Source organism: Euprymna scolopes, chromosome 10 (assembly GCF_053919585.1).
Source record: "Euprymna scolopes isolate OS-2025 chromosome 10, ASM5391958v1, whole genome shotgun sequence".
In the NCBI taxonomy this organism is placed as follows: domain Eukaryota; kingdom Metazoa; phylum Mollusca; class Cephalopoda; order Sepiida; family Sepiolidae; genus Euprymna; species Euprymna scolopes.
In genome coordinates, this window is record NC_136491.1 from 107,320,190 (window position 1) to 107,338,253 (window position 18,064).

At 32.7% G+C, this 18,064-nt stretch overlaps 1 long non-coding RNA gene across 1 annotated transcript in view; it reads left to right on the forward strand.

Annotated features, from left to right (window-relative positions):
- The window catches only part of LOC145286197 (uncharacterized), a 239,429-nt gene that overhangs the window by 212,047 nt on the left and 9,318 nt on the right, over positions 1-18,064 (forward strand). The window contains exon 2 of the long non-coding RNA XR_013869124.1: positions 13,926-13,975. This is a non-coding gene — a long non-coding RNA (uncharacterized LOC145286197). The remainder of the gene's footprint in view (positions 1-13,925; positions 13,976-18,064) is intronic.

Here is an 18,064-nt window from a genome sequence, read left to right on the forward strand (position 1 = left end):
GGTATCTCTTCCAGCCAGATGTCAAGATGTTTCTTGAAAATGTCGGGGGACACTCTCCTTATATTTCTTATTACGGCTGGAATACAGTTGAATGTTCTTGTGCCACTGTAAGTGAAGCTGTGATGGATAAAGGATTTAATACTCTGTGTAGTTCCAGATGTGGTTTTTATATAGTACAGTCTTCCTCGCCACTGGTGGGTTCTTTCTACTATTGTTGTGTTTAGGGCCCTTCCTTCCAAGATTTTCCCTATGTAGATGATAATATATCGTCCTTCGACGTTGTAGTGAATACAGTTGTAGCCCCTCCAGCCTCTCCGAGTAACTCATTTGGTCTACTCCACATATTTTGCTGGTGAATGTTCTCTGGGGTGTTTCTATTTTGCAGATTTCTGTTACTTCTTGTGGAGATCGCAGCTGACAGCAGTATTCCAGGTGACAAAGGATTTTCATAGTGTGAGCATACATTCACTGTTCTTACTCCTGATGGTTCTCAGTATGTTGTATGAAGATGGCATCTTTGCTCATATAAATCCCTAAATCTCTCACTACTTCCTTTGATGTGATTTCTAGTTGCCCACACCAGTATCCAGATATTTCCTTGAGATGGTCTTTATTACCAATTTGTAGTAGTTCAAATTTGTCTCGGTTTAGAGCCATATTATTGTTATTAGCCCATTTTATAATTTTGTTGGTGTCTTCTTGTAAAAGCTTTGAGTCATGTGGTGTGAAGATCTTTTTCATGATTCATGTGTTGTCAGCAAAAGATGTTGCTACGGCGTGTTCCAGGTCTCTATCAATGTTAGTAACCATTGGGGCCTGGGCAACAAGTTTCAAGCAAAGACCATATGTGAGGGCAACCCCACATATAAGTTATTGGTCAATGTAGGGGAAACCCTTCATACCAATTGTCACTATTCAGCTCCACTACTCCCCGGGGAGCTGGTCCGCATTTCCCCAATCTCTCCACATTAAAAAACGGCCTTGTGCCTAATTTGCTCAGTGGGGAAGCAAATAAATACATATCGTCTTATGTTGCACTGTTCTTTTAACAATCTTTATTTCTTCAGGTACATATCGTTCTTGTAGTAAACTACTTAAAAGGAACGATTTTATTTGTAACGCAAACCAATTAAAACCTATTTTCAGTTGTATCATTCAAACACTTCCGTGTTTGAATATATGGTTAAGTGGCAGTTTTAGTCATTTAGAACTGATTTAAAACTTCACCACTCACTCATTTTTCCACCAAATTTCAAACAATTATTACAGTTTATAGATCACGTTCTCAGCTATATTAAAAAAAAAATTTTTTTCAATTTTCATTCAGTAAAACAAAAGTTATGATGAATTTACTGGTGTTTAAAATCCTAAAAAAAACAAAAAAAAACGTAAGGAGACGTTTTTTATGACTGGTTTCCATAGCAACCACGTCGCATCAGCAACTACTGTTGCTACTAATTCATCGCTATCGCGAAAAGAGAAGTAACAAGTAAAACAGAGAGAATGAAAGAATAAAAGGGAGATAATTGGGGGATTTTATTGAAAGCTGACGAGTGGCGTACATTGTTATTACATATGTGTATGTTATGTTTATAGGGGCAAAAAAAAATAAGACTGAAATTAAACAAAGAACAAGTGAATTTACTGGAAGCCTGGAAAAATCATGGATTACAATAGAAAAATGCGAGCATGAAAAGTAATATGGTTAAGTTTAAACATGGAAAAGCAAAGGACTAGTTCTTAAAACTGGAAAAGAAAAGGATAAGATATTCTACTAAAAAATATAATAGATTTAAAACTTAAAATATTGCAGCATTAAGAATTTTTTTAAAATTCAATTTATGATATTATATAATCAATTCTTAATGCTGCAATATTTTACGCTATAAATTTGTTATATTTTTACTAGAATATCTTGTCCTTTCCTTTTCCAGTTTTAACAACTAGTCCTTTATTTTCCATGTTTAAGCTTAACCATATTACTTTTTATGCTCGCATTGTTCTATTGTAATTTATTTATATTCGTTTTGTTCATGTTAGGAATGAAGAAAAATAAAATGTATAAATCTATTTAAAAATAAATTAAATTAGGAAGAACACAATCTGTAAATTACCGATTAAAAAAACACCTTTATGGCTTTGTCTTTATTTATTTACGCATGTGCAGAAATTTTGAAAACGGAACTCGTAAAACCGATGAACGGTTTCAACGCCCAAGCAAGGCGATTTGAGATTTTTATTATAATAGATATCTACTTAAAAATAATTATAATATATCTATTTAAAAATATATAAATCCGTATTTCTCTTTGTTCACAATGACGTCATAGATGGCGTCATATCATTGTGCTTATATATATATATAAAATATATAGATGCTATTGACGGCATGCATGACGTCACATAACGACATGCATAGCGTCATACATGACGTCATCTCGATGACGTCATGTATGTGAACAAAAATGGAAGATTACCCGGGCAACGCCGGGCAGCCTGCAGGAAATAACTTCGTTTTGATTAGCCAGAATTATTAGTTATATATTACATTAATGATAAGATGCATTTCGGTAATTGCAACTAATTTACAATTATATAAATAAAGCATTATCCTTAATGTGCTCTAAAATAAAAAGCAAAATCCATTAATAAATGTCAGTGTAATTGTAATAAAAGATCGCAAAATTCACTTCTTTAATTAGTTTAATGTATATCTTGTCTTATGGATATGAAACTATATCGATCGAATACTCGGCTTGCAGAGACATTATTTACATACATGTAAAAGTCTACAAAATAGAATTAAAACCACAATTACTCTGTGGTTGTATAAAAGAAGGGGTTTTATTCGGCGTTTAATTACCATTTGAAAAGCACAAAATAATTACCCGTTGAAAAATAATTGTTTCCTACCGAAGAATAGCACCTATAATTAATTTTTTCTTGTAAAAAAATGATTTTATTATTGTTTATTTAACGTTTAGTAAACACAAAGTAATTGCCCGTTGACAAATAATTGTTTCCTACTGCAGAATTTGAAGATCTTACCAGAAAGAATATCAGCTACAATTAGATTTAGGTTGAAAAAAAAACGCCATTATTCTTTTTATTTACCGTTTTAAAAGTATGAAATAATTTCCCGATGAAAAATAATTGTTTCCTACTGCAGAATTTGAAGACTTTACAAAGAAGAATGACACCTGCAATTTGTTTTTGGTGGAAAATTGTTTTTATTCATGTCAACTTACTGTTTGAAAAGTACAAAATAATTTCCCGTTGACAAACAATTGTTTCCTAGTGCAGAATCTGATGAGCTTACAGGGAAAGATAGCACTTAAAATTAGTTTTTAATTGTAAAAAGAAAAAAGTTTTATTCTCGTTTATTTGCCGTCTGAGAAACCCGAAATAATTTCCCGGAATTTATCGGAAATAACACAACGCTATATCAAATGAGTTGATAGTCTGGGAGGATACAACCCCTAGGACCGAGCTGAAGTCTACCTCATTCCAATAAGGTCTGTTCGTTCAGGACAGACCGTAGACTACCGGAATAACGCCAAAGAGTATCCCAGTTTGTATGACAACTGGTCGCGACCAGGACCTTTTTGCATTCTAGTGATTTTTTTTCTTAACTGCAATGCGAATATATTGAGACATGTTTTCAACTGAATTAGTACTTTTAGATCGAACCACGGAATCGCATTCTTAATTCTTATTCCAAATTTCAAAAATATATACAAAAACCAAAAGGAATTATCTGTGTCCAAAAAAAATTCTGTCAAGTCTGGATACGTATACGGTTGGGAAAAAGAAACCTGTACATTTTGATAGTTCTCCGATCACGGGGGCAGTGCACCTTCTCGTTGTCAACAAGGATTTTCCAATAATTTACAATGTTGAGGTTTTTATCATTTATTTTCTTCAAGTATAAAAATTACAAATCTAGAATGTGGATCTTGTCGAAATATCTGTTTATTGATGCTACCCAAAGGAATTACCCATACCTGTAAACAATAGAGATTTTTGTTCAAGGTTTATTCTTTTCGATCAACCGTGTTCTGCCTGTCATAATGAATAAGGATCTTTAACCATCAAAAATATCTCATGCTTACAGATTCTCTATCGATACTCATATCACTGAAAGAAAAAAAAAAAAGACAGATCCCTCATTATAAATCACCTAAATAAAATAAACACCACAACAATGAATAAATACATAATCATCTGCTGGATTCAACGCCACAGCGGCATCTACATAAATGAAAAAGTGGATAAGATTCACTTCAACAAAACCACACAACGGGAAAAATCCCTTATACAGTCCTAAAACCTAATATCTATAATATAAAGCTGGAAGTCTCTGTGTGTGTCTGGTCACAAATAGGCTCCTATATGGTTGACTATTATAACGGATCACATATAACGATAGAAAATATATCGAGACACAGGAATGGGTATGTTTGATCTGGCATAATGATGATTCATTAAAATTGTGGGGTTGCGTACGCGCCTGGTCCACAAAGTATGGAAATAAAAAATTTAAAAATTAAAAAAAAAAAACGTTTACAAGTGTTTTTGATATAGATGTACATAAGAATATTTTGATAAGTATGTTTCAACTTAAATAGGGCTGGTATAATAAAATTGTGGGGTCTGCGTAAGTATACTTTGATAATTATGTTTCAGTTTGAAGAAATATGGTATAATAAAATTATGGGGTGTCGGTTCGCGCCCGACCTCCATAGAATGGAAATATGTCACAAAGTTTAACAAGGTTTTTTAATATAGATCCACAGAATATTGTGATAAGTGTTTCAGTGTGAACAGGTATGGTATAATAAATTATGGGGTTTATCTATTTTATTTTTACTTTCATCATATGTTGCTTTGGTTTTGGTACCTCCAAATTCGGAGCTATCTCTTTACAACCCTTCCTATCATACTTTCATAAATCAGAGTCCATTTTCTGTAGGCTGCTTTTGAACCCAGTCAACGACGGATACTTTTGCTAATATATATATATATATATATATATATATATATATATATATATATATATATATATATATATATATATATATATAAAAAAGAAAGTGATAAGAACAGTGGAACTCATGCGCAGAGAATAAACTATTCAAAGTAACACCAAACATGGGAATAAGAAACACAAAAAACGAAGAAAAGAAGAGATAGTAATGAGTAGACTACGGATAGGTCACACTCTTGTCAGTTACTCACATCTACGAAAAGGAGAAGACATGCCTATTTGCATAACGTGTCATACATATATACACAGTACATCATATACTGACGGGGGAGGTAGACTTTAAACGGGCCCGATTAATGCATTACCAACAGAATAATTTAAGGGAGATATTTTACAAAATCCACCCGGAAAAATTATTGAATTCCTGAAAGAGATTAAAATATGTAATCATTAATAATAAAAACTAAAAAAAAAAAGAAGCTACTATTAATAAAATTAAATGTACCAATAGTAATAATAACCTGAAATGTTTGTTAAGCTAATAAAATAATTAACCAATGAAGAAATAAAATAATTAACCAATGGGGTGGGGATTATATAAATTGCTCAAAACCAGTTAAATCAATCTATCCTTGATGATGAATCCAGAAGGATTGGAAAATACTCGGACTTATGATAAACATGACGATTACATCTGTTAGAAGTGAAGACCGTTATTCAGAAGTTGGAAAGGATAAAAAACGAGTTAATAGACAAAAATGTCTATTTTATTTAATGAAAGGGCATTTGTACAGTTTAGTCAAGACATTAAAATATGAAAATATCGAAAAAAGTTTAAATTGTATGCATCCCTTATAGAACGAAGTTCTCCGAAAAAAAAATCAGTTAATTTCATCAAGTAGTTTTTTTTACAGCGCAAAAACACGTTTTTATGAGAGCGCATTGAAGGCGGCCATATTGGATTAAAAAAAAAATTTGTTTGAATTTTATAAATGACAAAGGGAGATAACTCTAGTTAAAGCGCTGACACCCCTCCCCATCTCTAAATACTAGCTTTTCTTCCTAAAAATCGAACATTTTGCTCGGTATCATAACAAATTTTTTTCGCTGTAAAAAAAACAAACTATTTGATAAAATTAAGTGAAATTTTTTTCAGAGAACTTCGTCCCATAATGGATACATACAATTTAAACTTTTTTCGATATTTTCATTTTTTAATGTCTTGACTAAACTGTACAAATACCCCAAAAAGTATATATATATATATATATATATATATATATATATATATATATATATATATATATATATATATATAATGCCTCCGTTTTCAAAAGTGAACCAAATATCGCTTTGGTGTGAGGGGAATATCGAGTATCTTAGGAATAGGCACTTTGAATTGGACAAAACAAAACAAAAAATATGGCCAGTCAAGAATGATTCTTCTCCGCCAATCGAGGCCAGAGCAGATACCACATTTTGAGCCTAGCATAAAAACCGAAAAGTTCTTGTAAATAGTTTTTCGATAGGATTAATAATCTGCTTCATCTACTACTCCGTTCAAATTAAAATGGATGCTAGACCAAATAATTGTCAATGTAATTAATTGAAGCAATAACAACTATGAAGACGATAAAACAAACTCTATTTCATTATTTCATTTGCGTTTTATTCATTTATGATTCAATTCAATTTGCACGTTATTACAGTATAGAATTATCTCGATTCATCTATTAATCAATTTATTACAATAACGAGTTTATCTTATTCGCACCTATTCATGCAATAATATTCGTTTGTATCTTCGTTTTAACGTATACATAATGTAGCATAATCCGTTTATATTTTCCGATTATAGTCGGTTAATAGCTGCCTACCCACCCCTCTCTCCCCCTCTTTCGCTCCTTCTCTCTCTCTCTCTCTCTCTCTCTCTCTCTCTCTCTCTCTCTCTCACACACATGTAACACCAAAGAGGGGCCACATCAGATCAGTAGGGTCGATGTGACGTTTTTTTGTGTTAAATGTAATATTCAATCCTGGGCGAACACCGGTTACAGAAAAAAAAAAAATTTTTTTTTAGTTAATATTTTTATGTGTCAAAATCTTGTTGAGATACCATACGGTCGGGGGATAAAAATAGAAATCGCATGCTAAACTTCAAAGCGAAAGATTACTTCAAACATTTTTTAACCAAAATACGCTCGCTTTTGAACTACACGAGCCAAACACAAAATATTCCGAAACAGAGATTGGAAATGTTGGTCGGCTTGAAATGTGTTGTTTGACAGGTGAAATGTCGGATCGTTTTTGATCTGAGAAACACACACACACACGAAACAGATCAGGCCTGATAAAAGAATTAATGACGTCAGCCCAAGGTTCGACATGAATTGTTTTTCAATATGACTTATCTAAAAATGTCTTTTGGCAAATTGTTTTGGGCGCTAAGGGGAATTCTGACATGTAAAGAATATTTCTTTTAAAAATCACACGGATGTTTTTACAAAACAAATAATTCAAAGGGGAAAGAAGATCAAACGGATATTTTTAAATAGATGAAAGCTGGTGATCTATTACAAGCTAAAAAATAATATTTCCTCTGATTATCAGTTGATAATATGGAAAAAACCATTATCGAGAAGGCGGGGTCAGGCAAGTTGGGGAGGAGTCAATTGGATTTTGGAAATTGGGGGCGGAAAAATAATACCTGCCACAGGCCAAATTGACCAATGAGAAGGAATCAGGTGGATTGTTATCAATCAATTTGATTGGTCGAAGACGAACGTAGGCGTCGTCATTATTCAAGGGTTTTACTATATAAGATCTGTAAAACTCGAAGAAGAGAGAAGACAGAGAGAGGTCTTTGGAGAGACAGAGAAAAAGGTCTCGGTAGAGGAATCCAGCCACCCAACTTCTCTCTCCCCCTCACTGGTCGCCAGAGAGCTCAATTTGCAACTTAATAGAATTCAGAGGACCTAGGAAGAGACCAGCCAGAACACCTTAACGATAATTACAACGGTCCACGACTCCAACCGAATATTTCAACAACAAGAAGCTCATTCACAAATCTAATTGCTTGCTTCCATTTAATCTTCAATTGTACATACGTCTGTAGATAATCATTTATGAATTTCCTGAATACATTATATATCAACCAACCTCCGGAGTTTGTTTGCTGATGTGCTGTTGTTCCATGTAACTTTATTTCTTTTACTTGCCACTTGTGACCCCGTTCCCGTCAATGAACACCCAGTCAACAGGACGACCAACTAGACGATCAAGAAGAACAGGCCTTGAGGACCATGCAACTGAGAAGAGTCCTCCAACGCCTTGATGAGGACTCACTGGGTGACGCGACGTACCAACGATTGGCAGACCTGGTTGCCCAGTCGACATAATTAATTACCCGGTGACTAGGATAGTCATAATTGGGCATCGACCCAGGGTTAAGATCATAACTGAGCCGCGATCAGAGGTTTAAGGTCATGTAAGGTCACATACAAGGTCACACACACACACTCTCTCTCTCTCTCTGTTATATAGTTATTATTATTATTATTATTAGACGCAGGTACCACTTGTGCACGTATGTTACGTGAGTTCTTATTAGTAAAGATACGAGTCTTAATCATGTTGTGTAAGAGATGCTAGTTATTATATATATTCCTTGTTCATATTGTTGAGAGATTCATTAACATTAACATTGTTAGAGAAGATATGTGGACATTAACACGTAGATATAAAGAGAGAGTGAGTGTATAAATGAGTGAGAGTTTATAAATGAGAGAGATTGCATATAAATACATTTTGAGAAAGTGTTTTCATATCTAGATAGACAGACCGATATGTTGAGAGGTTTGCATTTATGCCGATGGATTGACAGGTTGGCATTTATGCTTTGACAGTTCGTATGAACGGGAGTGTTTGTATAACATAAATAGACACATTTACTTTCTAACACATATATTTTTTAGATGATGAATTTCAAATAGTTTGTACACATAAATAGACAATACCTTTTTCATGTAATGATGGACACAGGAGACGGCAGTTAATAAAACACATTGAACATTTATTCTTCCCTGACCGGTTGGGACTTTGCATCCAAGAATTCAAAGCTTCACATATTAAGTTTCAAAGTGACCATCTCGCTTCCTAGACGTTCGAATTCCAAACTCCAGACTCTCTCTGAGTTTCTCACTAACTAACTCTCACTTCCTATATTGAGAAATCCATGCATGTCCGGCCACGTGATCACAATTCATGTGCCATCAACATGCGTGAGTCGCACGTTTCCCGAACATTCTGATTTTCCAATAACCTATTTTTTCTTTGTTATTTTCACAAAGGAATTCAACCTACATATCTAATTTATTTAACCCATATTTTATTATCCACATTCTTTCTAACAATTGAATAGTTTATTTATTATTTATTTCATCAGAATTAACAATTTACTGGACATTCCATTTAAACCTATTGTTCTTTAAAACCTATTTCCAGGGTTCGATTTCTGCTTTCTCTCATTTTATTTTATTTTTAAGTAGATCTCTCTATTTTTATACTTACATGAAAAGGGGACTGCCCTTATCATGTAACATCTCTCTCTCTCTCTCTCTCTCTCTCTATATATATATATATATATATATATATATATATATATATATATATATATATATATATACTAGCATGGGTACCCGGCGTTACCTGGGTTGACATGAAGTTCCGTTTGAAACGCGCCTGCTATACTAATCATTTTCATCATGGGTAACGTGGATACCCCCACAACAATTTCAAAAATAAAAGAACGGATAAAAACATGTAAATGTAATCGCCCCCAAAAAGAAGTATCTGCTACCCTCTCCACCTGATATTTCGGCAGAAGGGATCACTGTCCTAAGAAAACTCATGATTTTGTGAACCTAAAAAAATAACGTTTATAAACAGTAATGCGTGCATTTATTTTTTATTCTGGTAAATGTGTAGTTTAGCGGCGTAAATTATTTGACAAACAAAAAAATATAAAAACTATTTATTTTTATATAAAACACATTGTTAGACCCAAAGGCTGAAATAAAACCATAAAAAATTTCATTTTTATTATTTTTTTATCATTTATATTTATTATTCGCTAAATTGCTTTTAAAATTTGGCCTTTGTAAGGTTTGGCAGATTGGCCTTTTTAACCTCTTTCATGAACTATGTTTTTGGCCGCCATATTTTTTTTGTAATGAAAGAGCGTAAAAAGGCCAAATTTAGCCTTAAAAAAGCCAATCTGCTCACCTAAAAAAGGCCAAATTTTAAACGTGTAAGGCGTGCACATTTAATCTAATAAAAAATGATAAAAAAAACATAAAAATGAATTTTTTTTGTTTGTTTTATTTCAGCCTTTGGGTCTAATGTTTTATATAAAAATAAATAGTTTTTATAATTTTTTTTGTCTGTCAAATAATTTATGCTGCTAAACTACACATTTACCTTTATTTTTTGTAAGGACACTTTTCTTACTGGCTTCTTTTTTTTTGTAAATAAAAGAAATTTTAGATTTGCTTTTTTTTAGGGGGGGGGTCGATTTGCTTTTTATTTGTCGTTTTATGTTTCTAATGTAATCCCCCCCACCAAAAAAAAAAATTGAATTTGTCATATTTTGGGCTTTGTTTTGTATATTAAATTGTTAGGTGAAAGTAGAGAATGGTCTCATAAAAAATAATTAAAATTATCGTTATTTTATGTTTTCAATGTTATTTTTCTCTACCCAGATTTTTCCCTCCCCCTCAATCGCCAAACTTTAAAAAAACTGTTAGAGGTGACATGTCTCGTTGAACGCTTGGTGGCCAAAAAGTGGGTGCTCATTTTACATTAAATTTATACAGAAAAGTAAATCTCCTACTCTAACATGTTATTTTTTTTTCAAAATTTCTTATTTTTTTGCACTTCTGCAAACTAATAATATTTATAAAGGCTGTTTAAATATATTAGGCTGAAAAAAAAGTAGATCTCCATTTTTTTAGGGGTTAAACGCCGCTGGGTCACGTTGTATAAAGTTACCTTTTTAATTAGTTGTAATCGATGAAATTAGCGCGGAAAGAGAAAAAAAGTGTAAATTGTGGAATTAAGGGGGGGGGAGGCAGTAGATCTTCAGTTTTTTTTAGATATTAAACGATGCTGAATTATGTGGTAAAAATTTACCTATTTCTGTATTGCCATAAGGAATAAAATAAAACAAACAAATTAAATCTTTTCAGTTTTTTTTCGCAAGTGTTTTTTTTTTTTTGAATATTAAAAAAAAAAACAATAAAAGCCAAACATTTTTTCTATTAACACGAAATTATTTTTCCAGGTAGAAACATAATGAAATTACTGAATGATATTTGGTAAACGTTTTTTTTTTATGGATAGTATCTAGGGGCAAATGACTCTAAAAAGGTTTTAGAAAAAGCTCGCTGTTGGAAATATTAATTCCAAAATAAATTAAATTAAATATATTATCAAGATAATTGTTGTTTAAAATATATTAAATAACAATTTTAAATAGAATACTTTAAAAAATTCTCTCGCTAAAAGCATTAACGAAGATACCACTATTTAGTAAAATCAATTTTTCTTAATGTCATATGCAAATAAGGTGATCTCTTAATTGTGTACTTTTCCAAGTATCATACTATATATAGAAATAAATGAAAGATTAGAGTAAGACACGTTTTGTATATATTAATCAAATTGTGAACAAACAGACAGGAATACGAATTTATATATATATATATATATATATATATATATATATATATAATTGTTGTTCCTTCTTATGAAACTGATTTTTAATTTAATTAAAATTTGATTTTTAAATTTTAAATTATAAATCACATTACTTAATATATATATATATATATATATATATATACACGTATTTATTTTATTTCTATCTATCTATCTCTATATATATGTCTGTCTATCTATTTCTGTATCTCTATCTTTATACATATCTATGTACGTCTATCTCTCACTGTCTATCTATATATATACGTCTATATTTATATCTATGTATGTATGTATCTATTAAGCTAATTAACAATCTGTTTTGCTAGGAATTTTTGTTAAAATGCATCAATCTGTGAATAAATATGCATTTAAGAGATTGAAGTTTGCGTTGTGTATAATCTCTTTCTTTCACCCCTCCCCATATATATATATATATATATATATATATATATATATATATATATATATATATATATATATATATATATATATATATATGTGTGTGTGTGTGTACACACACATTTATATTTGAACCGCTTTGAATACAGAGAAGAAACTGATATAAATTCACAGAAAAAAATGAATTCTCACACAGAGCATAATATTCTTTCGGCTACCACCGTAATAAGTGGTTTATATATGTATTAAAGCATCCACTTCTCTAGTCATACACAATTGAACTATAAGTAAACTTTGTGTTATAAAAAATTATATTTGAAATGTAAACGTAAAAGAACATTAAACAATTTGAAACGAAGATAAATGTAAAGATAGGTAGATAATATAAGGAAAGAGAGGTATCCTAAGAAAAGCGTGTACTCATTAGAAGATACAGCGTTAACACATGAGGAATATGAATGGATTGAAATTACGAAAGAATATGTATTTATGAATTATAAAAAAATATGTGTTTATGAATTATAAAAAAATATGCATTTATGAATTATAAAAAATATGCATTTATGAATTATAAAAAAATATGCATTTATGAATTATAAAAAATTATGTATTTATGAATTATAAAAAAATATGCATTTATGAATTATAAAAAATTATGTATTTATGAATTATAAAAAATATGCATTTATGAATTATAAAAAATTATGTATTTATGAATTATAAAAAATATGCATTTATGAATTATAAAGAATATGCATTTATGAATTATAAAAAAATATGCATTTATGAATTATAAAAAAATATGCATTTATGAATTTTAAAAAATATGCATTTATGAATTATAAAAAATTATGTATTTATGAATTATAAAAAATTATGTATTTATGAATAATAAAAAATATGCATTTATGAATTATAAAAAAATATGCATTTATGAATTATAAAAAAATATGCATTTATGAATTATAAAGAATATGCATTTATGAATTATAAAAAAATATGCATTTATGAATTATAAAAAATATGCATTTATGAATTATAAAAAACTATGCATTTATGAATTATAAAAAATATGCATTTATGAATTATAAAAAAATATGCATTTATGAATTATAAAGACTATGTGATTATGAATTATAAAAAAATATGCATTTATGAATTATAAAGATTATGTATTTATGAATTATAAAAAATATGCATTTATGAATTATAAAGACTATGTGATTATGAATTATAAAGAATATGCATTTATGAATTATAAAAAATATGCATTTATGAATTATAAAGATTATGTATTTATGAATTATAAAGACTATCAGTTATAAATTATAAAAACTATGCAGTTATGAATTTTAAAGAATATGGAGTTATAAATTATAAAGACTATGCAGTTATAAATTATAAATAATATGAAGTTATAAATTATAAAGAATATGCATTTATTAATTATAAAGCATATGCTATTATGAATTTTAAAGAATATACAGTTAATAATTTTAAAGAATATGCAGTTATAAATTATAAAAACTATGAATTTATGAATTATACAGTTATGACTTTTAAGAATATGCAGTTATGAATTTTAAAGAAGATGCAGCTATAAATTATAAAGTCTATAAAGTTATAAATTGTAAAGATTATGCAGTTATAAATTATAAAGAATATGCAGTGATAAATTATAATGACTATGCAGTTATAAATTATGAAGAATATATAGTTATAAATTATAAAGAATATCTTGTTATAAATTATAAAGACTTTTTTTCTTTTTTTTTACAAGGTGGTCACCACTTATCAAGGCCCGGAAGCTACTCAGAGATAAGGGTTATTGTAAGTATAGTACGTTAGTGTGGATATTTAATAAAGTGTCTACTTAAGCGAGCGGTTCATCAGGAATTTGTTTATGTTGGACTTGAACACATCCAAGTTGTAGTCAGGAGGGAAGCAGGCAGACAGAACAGAGTTCCACAGGCGTGCAGTTCTAAGAAAGAAGCTTTGTTCATGGAATCTACGTTTTGATTTAGGCATAGATAAAGAGTGGGGAAAGTTTTTGACAGTGGATTCAGCTAGACGGGTGTTTTTTGTAAAAGATTGGCGAGGGGGGACCAGAGACTGGAGTTCAGACGAGCACCTGCCATGGAAATAACGATAAAACAAAGATAGGCTTCTGTGGGAGAGAGGTTGCAGGGAAGAGAAAAGGGCATCCCCCACTAAGACACGAAGTCTATTTTGTACTTTGTCAAGGCAGGATAGGCTGTTTTTAGCAGCTCCTGCCCAGATATGGCAGCAGTATTCCATCCTTGGACGTACTTGGCTTTTGTATAGATAGAGAATTGCATCAGTAGTGAGATATCTTCTGGAGCGGTAGAAGGATCCCACCATCTTTCCAGCGACCTTGGCAACAGACTTGATGTACGTGTTGCATTTCAGATCAGGAGTGAAGGTCAAACCCAGAAGCTTGTCAAAACATGGGGCTTCTCCTCGACGAGAACCATCCATTTCAGTTGATGCCAGATGGGGATCAGAGCATTGATGATGTAAAGATAGGAGTTTGGTTTTAGATGCATTAAAGATAACCAGCCACGTCTTCCCCCACTGAACCACTCGTTCCAGATCAGAGGAGAGAGAATCAGAGAGAGCTTTGTCATTTACAGCCTTTGATGTGTTGCCGTAGATGGTCGTGTCATCAGCATAGATGTCAACGAATGAATTTAGTATGTGTTTAGGGAGATCATTGATGTAGATCAGGAAGAGAGTTGGGCCCAGGATGGACCCTTGAGGGACTCCAGCATTAATACTGCAGGCCTCTGATTTTTGTCCATTAATCACTACTCTTATGAGTCTATCAGAGAGAAATGATTTAATGATAGAGAGAATATTTCCAGTTATACCATAGCTGGAGATCTTGTGAAGTAGGCCTTCATGTCATACCTTGTCGAAGACCTTTAATATGTCAAGAGCAATTGCCCTGGAAATGAAGCCTTTGTCAAGAGATTCACTAATCCTATGAGATATAACCATTAGCACATCTACGGTAGATCTTGCAGAATGGAAACCATATTGCGTGTCACTAAGGAGGTTATTTTTGCTGAGGTGGTTGACTATTTCTCTATTTAATATGGATTCCAGCAACTTACTCATGACACACAGGAGACTTATTGGTCTGTAATGAGAGGGAGATGACTTATCACCTGAGTTCTTAAATACAGGGCATACTGATGAGGTTTTCCAGGGTGTTGGAAAGCACTTCTCCTTAAGGCAACGTTTAAACGATTTCGTAATTATGGGAGCAAGTTCTGGTTGAAGCTTTTTTAACACTATAATTGGGATGCCATCAGGGCTAGTAGCTTTACTGGAATCAAGGTTCTTGATTAGCTTGGCGACCTCGTGCACAGATATTTGTATGTTACCTAGCGTGTTCTGTGTTATAGGAGGAAATATGGGGAGTTGATGGCCTTCGTCGCATAGGGTAGAATTAGCTGCAAAGTTCTTGGCAAATAGTTTGGCCTTGTCTGAAGCTGACGAGATGACCTCTGGTCTGTTGATAATGGTTGGGATAAAACGCACACTTCTGTTCAGGATTCTATTTGTTATTTGCCAAAACTAGTGGGAACCAAGCCGCTGATCAGCTACTTTGGATTTAACAGACTGGGCATATAGCTCTCTTGCATTTTTTATTACTCTTTTACAGTGGTTGCTGGCGTTCCTAAAAGCAGTTTTAGTCTCAGTGCATCTATTACATTGGTAGCTATGGAAAAAATTATTTCTGTGCACGATGGCAGCAGCACAGTCTGGGGAGAACCATGGCTGGCTGGTAGGTTTTTGTTGGAATTTTTTAGATGGTATGAATCGGTCTATGCCTACAATTAACCATTCGGTCAGGTCTGATACTATAGAGGACACATCCTTTTTAAACATGGAATGCAGAGGTAGATCAGATATAAATGAACGGAAGCTATCCCAGTCAGCCATGGAGTATCGGTATACAGTACGGTGGAGGGGTACGTCTGGGAACTTATTACATTTCATTTTTATCTTAACTGATACGACGGAGTGGTCGGAGGATCCTAGAGGAAAAAGAACGGAACATGAACATAGCTCAGGGGAAGTTGAGAGAAAAAGGTCTAGGAGGCTTGCATATTCACCTGTAGTATCGGGCACATGGGTGTGATCGCGAACAATCTGAGTGAGGTCATAAACAATGGCAAAATCATGATAGAACCTCCCCTCATCATCCGTCTTATTTGAGTGGGTCAGCCATTCCACGTTATGGACGTTGAAGTCACCACAGATGTGGATGTTAGCCGAGGGATGTGCAGACAGGATGTTGTCTATTTTCTCAGATATGCTCTTAAAGATAGTAACTCTGCTGTTGTGGGGCCGATAGAGGGCAAATATAAATGCAGTGGTGTAAGCAAGTGCAACCCGGAAGCACATATAAGGTAAATTAGGATCTTCTCTAGAGATATCCCTACCACATGGGAAGCCATCTTTAATGTAGGCATATATTCCATGCCCATGGCGATCTTGGGGGTCAGATTTAGATGTTAAGTTAGAGTATCCATTAATTATGAACTCATCTAGGGAAGTGGTCGGCCCTATTCCAGTTTCGCTTAGAAAGAATATGTCCGGTGTCGTCTCCTGTAATTGGGTTTCAACCTCTGGAAGGTTGGAACGTAGACCCCTGATGTTGGAGAAGGAGACATGGTAGTAGGGGTCTACATTGTTTTATTCAGGTTTATTCAAGTTTTTTTTCTGGAGATGTTTCATGTTGAGGTTTTGGGATTTGTGGAACTGGTCGGCATACTTGGTTAGAGCAGTACAGAGAGGGAAAGTAAGAGAGAAAAAGACAGGAATTTTTTTTTTTTGTAGCACACGAAAAGGTAAAGCCGTAACAATTACCCACTAGTATGGCATCGAGAGGCCCCACCAGAGACTACTGCATGGTCCAGAGTCCATTCACCAAATGGCAATACAGCAGTCCCAGTACTTTGCGCCTGCTGATAGGACAGCCTCCTTAGTGGTTAATCCAAGGTTCGGGTCCCTGACTATCAGGCGGATAACGTCAGCCAAGACAAAACGTTTACCTCCAGCACCCTTACTAGTGACATGGCCACAAGGATAGCCATAGAGACAGAAAAATTTCCGACATCTCAGACTACTGTTCACCAAGTACTACCGATCTTTAAACCAGTTTTTTCTTCACCCTTTATCAGAAAAATCACTCATTTGCATGAGGACTGAGGGACAAAAAAGGAGAAGCGAGAGTTACTGGAGCTGTCGATAACACATCCACTGTATTATCTACTCTCTCCATTACAAAAAAAAAAAAATGGGGGGAATGTGTACAAGGGGCTTATTAATATCTACTTAGTAAGTCCGGTGCTCAATTATGAATTCAGGACGCTTTTGAAGATAATCTCCCCTCCCATATTAATGGGTGGATGTTTTTGGCATTATATATCTCGAGTTTGAATCATTCGAGCTTCACCTTATAATTAAAATCCAATAATTAACTTTTATCAATTTGTGAAGTCGGCTTAATATTAATTTACATTTGAGTTTAGATAATTATTCAAGATTTTAATTTAGGAGGTTCTCGTTTACATAGGTGACTTCTTTTTTTTTTCTTTCCGTTTTACATGTAGCAAGACGATATTGGTTAGCAGCATATTTGACAAAGATTTCAGAACAGAACAAAAAAGCAAGACAAGATAGGTAAAATTTAGTTACGAGTTTTTAAGTCAAAGCTGTAATAAGAAAACAGTTAGCGGTAATTAGTACAAATTTGGTTCAAAAGTTGGAAACATTTTTTAACCTTAGCTGAAGAGTCTGGAAACAGCGACCTACCCATTTTAGGATCATAGCGGAAGTGGGAACCTGGCAGACTATGCAGTTCTAAATTTTAAAGAATATGGA